The 7,386-nt window shown below is 40.8% G+C and overlaps 1 pseudogene; it reads right to left on the reverse strand.

Annotated features, from left to right (window-relative positions):
* Nucleotides 1–4,922: 4,922 nt before the first annotated feature.
* On the reverse strand, nucleotides 4,923–6,267 carry LOC149990947 (nucleolar and spindle-associated protein 1 pseudogene; annotated as a pseudogene).
* Nucleotides 6,268–7,386: the final 1,119 nt, after the last annotated feature.

Genomic DNA, 7,386 nt, shown 5'->3' on the forward strand with positions numbered 1-7,386 from the left:
CTTTTATCTCGTGGATTTTATTACCTTTGAAAGTCAGTCCCAGTTGCTCAGGGCTTTTTGGTAACAACCAAAGCCCAAGCATGTCTCCTTTAGGCATGACATTCCATTCAAAGCCTTAGTTAAAAAAAAAACAAACAAACAAACAAAAAAAAACCTCTATTAACAACTGGCCTTATTAGTTTTATGCAAAGAAACTTAGGTCATTACTTACTTCTTTAGAATGCCAAATTCTGGAGGGATCAGATAGGGAGAAAATATATACAGTGTGAAGGAAAATCCTTGTCCTTCTAATATTCACTGAACTTGCATTTCTATTCTTTATATTTTTATTTCCCCCCCCACTAAAAATTTTTCTGTTTGTTTGTTTTTCCATTACAGTTGTCTCACTTTTTTCCCCCTCTTGCTTCCCTACACCCTGCCCCCCCTTCTTCCACATTCAGTCTCCACCCAGTTGTCCATGTCCATGGGTCATTTATACATGTTCTTTGACTAGACCCTTCCCCTTCTTACCACTTCTCTCCCTCCCATCTCCCCCTTTGTTACTGTTAGTTTATTCCTTGTTTACATACCTCTGGTTCAATTTTGCTCATTTGTTTGTGTTGTTCATTAGTTTCCTGTAACAGGTGATAGCATAAGGTAATTTTCTTTTGTTGCCTGGCTTATTTCGCTAAGCATAATTCTCTCTAGTTCCAATCATGTTGTTGCAAATGGTAGAAGTTCCTTCTTTCTTTCAGTACTTTTCATTGTCATTTTCCCCCTTTGTACTCGTGTTCCTCTCTGTCTCTCTCTGTTTCTTCATCTTCTTAAAGCAGACCCTTTAGCATCTCTTGCAATGCTGGTTTGGTGGAGATGTATTCTTTTAGTCTTCTTTTGTCTTGGAAACTCCTTATTTCACCTTCCATTTTGAATGAGAGCCTTGCTGGGTAGAGTATTCTTGGTTGTAGGCCTTTGTTTTTCATTACTTGGAATATATTTTGCCATTCCCTTCTGATTTGTAGTGTTTCTGCTGAGAAATCTGATGATAGCCTTATTGAAGCTCCCTTGTATGTTAGTTGTTTCTCTCTTGCTGATTTTAGGATTCTCTCTTTGTCTTTGAATGTTGCCATTTTAATTATGATGTGTCTTGAAGTGGGCCTGTTGGGGTTCATCTTCATTGGGACCCTCTGTGCTTCCTGGACTTGCATGATTCTTTCTCTCTTCATGTTAGGGAAGTTTTCTGTCATTAGTTTTTCAAAGAGGTTTTCTATTCCTTGCTCTTCTTCTTCTCCTTCTGGAATTCCTATGATACGGATATTATTACGTTTCATGTTGTCCTGCAGCTATCTTAGAGCCTCTTCAGTCTTGTTCAGTCTTTTTTCGTTTCATTGCACTATCTGTGAGTTTTTGTCTACATTGTCCTCCAGCTCGCTGATCCGATCTTCTGCTTCCTCTAGCCTGTTTTTAATTCTTTCTACTGTGTTCTTCAATTTAGAGATCGTATTCTTCATTTACTCCTGGCTCTTATTGATAGCTTCCATGTCCTTTTTGATGCTGGTATAATTCTCAGTAAGTTCCTTATAGTTCTTCTGGAGTTCACTGTAGTTTTTCTGGAGTTCTTTGTAGTTTCTGCTGAGCTCATTGAGCTTCTCCATAATCCATGCTTTCAATTCCATATCTGATAGTTTGCTCCCCTCTATTTCATTTACCAGTCTTTCTGGGGATTCTACCTTTCCTTTTGATGGGGGTTTGTTTTTCTGTCTCCCCATTTTTGTGACTCCTATTGTTTGTTGGTGCTTCTTAGAATGATCTGCACTTCCTGGATCTGCCCCTGGTGGCGTCAGCTCCTGTACCAGTCTGGGCCTAGGCAGCCTGTTGGAGACTTCCAGGGATCTACTGCCTTTGTCTGACTCCTTTAGTTGTTAATCTATTCAATCTGTCATTAGCCCTCAGGCTTAAGGACCATGGGTGTGGCAGCTTAATTCCTGTAGGCAGGGCTTTTGCTTCCCCTCAGGTTGACGCCACTTGGCCGGGAATGGTCTGCCTGCAGCACTGGGGATGAGTCAGCACTGGGATCCGGCCGGCCGCTTCCCCAGCTCTCCCCTCAAAGCCACCACACCAAACTCTCCCCAAGCGTTTTCTGTCCTCTATGTCTTCCCTCTGCTTGTGCCCAGGATAAGTGGGGGCAGAATATTTTCATATGTGATCCGCTTAAGAGCTCTTTTTCTCCAGCTGTTTCTCTTTGGCTAGCAAGAAACCCTGTGGCTTTTCACTTTTCTCAGCTGGATACTATTTTACTTTCCACTCTGTTGCTGTAGGCTGGGAAGCTCAGCTGGGGGTTTAGACCCTGCCCTTCTCAGGGGGAATCCCCGGCTGCTGAGCTGTTTCTCAGTCCCTTCAGCTGCCACCCGTGTGAGCCCAGCCAGCCTTTCCGTGTCTCCGCACTCCCTACCGGTCATGTTGTGATGTAGCAGCCTTTTCTGTCTCTCCGTGGTTATAAGACTTCTCTCCAGCTGGTGTTCAGTTGGTTATTCCAGATGATTTCTCCAAAATTAGGTTGTAAATCCAGACTACTTCTGGGAGGAAGTTAGTGTTGCTTCCACTTACTCCTCCGCCATCTTGTTTCCTTCACGCAGTCTTGATGCTAGGAGTTCTGAAACCTTTTTTGATAGTCCCAAATCTCATGCCAAATCATTCAACTCATGCTGATCAAATCCCTTATGAAATGAGTCATCTTCAATTTCAAAATCTTCATTGTTGCTGTCAAGCATGCTCCTGTTTTTTGAAAGAGCATAGTTCAATGAAAACTGGCACTGGGATTTCAGCTGAATGAGGCACTGGGCATATATGGCTTATGATAGACTAGGATACTCTACTTTATATTTATTTTTCTTGTTATATCCTGATGTTTTCACTATACAAAATAACAGTCACTTGAATGATCTCTGGGCTCTTGCCGAACCATAGGTATGCCAAATGGCAATTTTTCATGTGTTCTCTTCGTCCACATCTGTAAATCCTTGACACACTGCTTGCACACCTTGTGAGGGGCCAGACGCTTATCTTGATCACCAAGTTTTACTTTAAAATATGCAAAATAGGTTTGCCTGACAAGTGCGCTGATGTCTGTCCTTTGACTGGGAATGCTGAAACTGCCAGAAATATAACAAAACGAGTCAGGGTTGTTTAGGTACTTATGATGAGAAATAGCAGAGGCAGACAAGGAAAGGAAATAAGTATGTATGGAAATAAAAAAAATAAATTCTGCTACTCCTTGTATACAGACAAGAACTTGGACTACACTTCAGAATATGATTCACTATATAGAGTGGCACACAATCTCTCACCACACTGTCTCATGTGTAACTGAATAGCCTAGACAAGTATGAACCTGTCGCTGGTCTCCAAGGTCATCCCCCACTCCTCTCTACTCGAGGGAGGTTTGCTCTCAGCCAATAGGAGAGCACTAGTGCTTCCCTCGATCCAGGCTTGATCAAACCTAGAGTGGTCGCATTAAGATAAGTTATAGAGAAAAACTTGATGTGACAGAAGAAAACTAACTGCAGTTTTGAAATCAGCATGCTGATTTAAGTCTAAAACAGCTGAAAAATAGAACTCAGGAGGAATTATGGTAAAAATTGTTCCTCTGTGTTACGAACTATTTTCACATGCAATATTTCTGCTTATAAAACCATTGTGAGGAAAGTAGGCTTGTTTTTACACCAATTTTACAGATATTAGGGATGATGAAGAAGAGGAAGGAGGAAGATGAGGAGGAGAATTTTATATTTTATTGAGTGTGTCATATGTTGTTCTCAGCACATACTATGTGGGGAACCACTCCTTGTGGTTTTGGGAGTTGTAGCTCTGGCTGTGAGCCAGGCTTCTCTCCACTTGGAAAGTCTTTAAGTCTCAACAGAACACTGGAAGGCTGTGAGGGAGACAGGACTGAAGGCTATTCAGAGGACTTCCATGGGAATTGGATTTAAAGAATGCTTATTATGCTTTGGAGCTTGCTCTGCTTTTCTTATCTCTTAGTTAACTATAAACAATCTCTAGCAAGGAATATATGAAACCTTGCACCTAATGCCAGTGTGACATCAAGATGCTTTTTTTTTTTTTACCACCATGAGAAAAAATTTTATTTATGAAAATCTGAGGCAGTACAAAACTCAGAAACTCCACTTAGTTACAACAAACATGGATATGATGCTAAGTAACTCTAATCTTTCAATAAATTGAATAAGATTTAAGTTTGACAGCACAGTAATCCTTCAAGCAGTAATCCTCAAATTTCAGTATGGCTCTGTATATTGTTAAATAAGCAAGGCTAGAATGAGCTATAGTTTTTAGTTTTAAAGAATATATCAAGTGAGATGGCAATTACACGAAGTGATCTAAACAAAGGTGCATAAGTTTGAAAAAAACCCATTTCACATGGGTAAAATATTGATGACATAACCAACCTGTATGGCCCACAGTTCCATTAAGACAATTAGATTCTCTAGAGGATAGAGGGGTGACTTTTCCCAGCTTGGCCTATTCATAAGGTACTACTGTTCAATTTCTACTAAAGCTTGCAGTATAACTAGCTCCTGTCAGGTAAGTCCTCGTGACCAGAAGAGGATTGCAATTGTGTTAATACTAGAGCCAGCAGAGGGAATAATAATCTATAGGATGGAATTTAAAAAAAAAAATCTATCAGATGGGTCTCATTAGAAAACTGAGTTGTACAGAGACTCAGGTTAAAACCATTTTGAAGAATTTTTGAGTTTTAAGGTAGTAACATCTTTTCAGAGATTGTAGCATGTGAAGAACCCACAGACACTATATATTATGAACAAGGTTAAGAGCAGAAAAAGATCTTTTGAGTAAAGAGGGAAAAACAGTATAAAAATAATTACAGAAAAGGTCTCAGAATAAAGGAATATTTACAGAATATTAAACTATTTATCTGCAGCCATGAGACCCCTTCACGTTCCCAAAACTTTTGCTTTCTTCTCCTTTTGTTCTTGCTCATGTTTCTTCCATTTCTCCTCTCTGGTCTGGAGATGAGGTTGTTTGTAAGTTTTCTTGTGGAAGCTAATTCTGTTTACATGCTCATTCAGAGACTTATTTTCTTTAGATTGTCCCCATGGTTTAAGTTTTCCTTTGTGTGGCTCATAGTTGAGCAGACGAGACAAACTTGCTTTGAGATCAAATACTGGCTTCCTATTGGAGACTGGAGTCTGTGCTTCGCCAGCTGACAACTTGAATGGGGTGACAACTGTAGTAGAACCCCTTTTTATGGTCTTTAACTTGTTTGTCTCAAGCACAGCCGGGCTTTTTGGGGTATTCCCAGAAATGGTCACATGTGGAGACTTTCTGGCTGGAGTTTTGGTCAGTGAACGCTTGTACTCATTATCTTTAGTAGCAGCTGAAAACCTGACATTCATTTTAGTTGCCGAGAGAGTGGACCGCTTGACTGACCCCTTCACACATAAGGTTCTCTGATCAGCAGCGCCCTGGGCCTGGCCTCATGAATGCCTCTGACTTGCAGGAGTACAAGCCATAGAGAGTCTTCCTTGGAGACCAACTAGAGTTGCCACCACCTCCTTAGTGATGGGCTGCTTCTTCAGTTCGTTGAGTAAATTGTGTTGTTCGAAACGTTTCTTTTTTCTCTTAATGTATTGATCAATGGACTCCATTTCCTTAAAATGAGCCTCCTGAAGCTTCTTAAAGTTTGGAGTAGTGTTTGCAATTCTTTTATTTTTTCCAGATTTGGAAAATCCATCTGTGTAGATAGACTTCTTTCTTTCTGAAGGTACCATTGAATCTTCATTACCATTTATTTCACTTTTTCCTGAGGACACTGTGTTCTCAACTCCATGGCTCTCATCTGGTGGAGAAGGAACTTCTGCAGCAGTTCTGAGAACCTGGTTTTCCAGCTTTTCTTGATTCTGGAACTCAGTGGGATCACTTGTTTTTATCTTTGAATGATCCTGTTGGGAGTCGGGGCTGCTGTGGACAGTTCTGTGCCTTCTCCTTGTTTTGGTGACATGGCCAGATGCTTCCCTCTCAACTTGTTCCTGGCTGGTAATCTGTACCTCGGTCTCTTCACAAGAGGATGCAGAGGCCTGACTTTCATCCTGATTTTTGTTTTCTTTTTTTTGCTTGCTGTTTCAGGTGGGCTTTTAAAGCTTTTAGCAACTTGTCTGCCCTCAAGTTAGCCTGGAGGCCTAGACTCTTGGCCAAGTTCTGCAGGTCACTGTACTTGAAGGAGTCCAGCTCTTCCAGTGAGGGAACGGTCATCGCGATCTGCAACGTAGGCAACCACACTGGGTATCCTCAGACCTCGGCTGCACCGTTCAGAACTCTGGCCTCAAGATGTTTAATAGACCCTAACACAGACTGGTCACCATGCCCTCTATATTGATATCTATAGTCTGTAACTGTCAACTGTAATACAAGCGCCTAAAAGCTATTGATGATTTATGAATTTTGACCTTGTATTACCCATGCGTGCCCTTCTCAATAAAAAGCATGAGGGATGGAGGTCTTGTGCTTTCTCCAGTAGAGGGAACAGCCACCTCCTTTCCCTGCCAGACAAAATACAGTGTCTTGGATAGATTTGTTCTGCCATGGTCATGAAACCTCTGCTGAACAGAGTAGTTTCCAACCAAGCCACATCATTGGAGGAAGCACAGCCTCATCTGGCACCCAGATGTGGGGCCTCAGTACTACATATCAAATTATTCCAGATGAGGATTCTAAAGCTCTATAAGATTAAGTGATTATGTTGGTAATGACAACCAGGTTAAATCCCAATTGGCTTTAATTTCTGTGTTCTATACCAATAGCTCTTCTTCCTGCAGTAGACTGTTTCACTTGTTTTGTGCGCCATCAAAATAAAGAGGAGTAAACATCATTTTATGATAGCCCTCCACAAAGGAAAGCTACTACTTTTTTTTTTTTTTCTCTTCTGGATAAGTTACATTTCTGGCCACAGAGTGGAAGTAGCTCACATCATCTCATGAGAACTAATTCTGTGCATCTCTGCCCTGACTCTCCATTCAGTGACATCACTTTGGTGGCTTGAAATTGGCTATAATGGGAGATTTTTACACTGTGGATATATATAGATGCTACAAATCAAGGTCCCCTTTCCTTTGTAAAACCAGATGTTAAACATTTATTATCACAAATCTGGTTCTGGATAAAAGATAGAAATACCTGAATCTTGTTCTGTATTTCATTGAATAAAGTGGTCATTCGTATTTGAATAAAAGATGGCAGTGTAGACCACAGCATCTTCCTTAGTTGAAGAACAAGAGCAATTATTCCTTCTATGCTATATTTCCAGATATACCTAGACCTGAAGAGAGCGGTCTGAGCCAGGAAAGAATTTACTGCTTCAAATTGTTACTATTC

This window comes from Furipterus horrens, unplaced genomic scaffold (genome assembly GCF_987537825.1).
Source record: "Furipterus horrens unplaced genomic scaffold, mFurHor1.1.pri manual_scaffold_17, whole genome shotgun sequence".
Lineage (NCBI taxonomy): Eukaryota > Metazoa > Chordata > Mammalia > Chiroptera > Furipteridae > Furipterus > Furipterus horrens.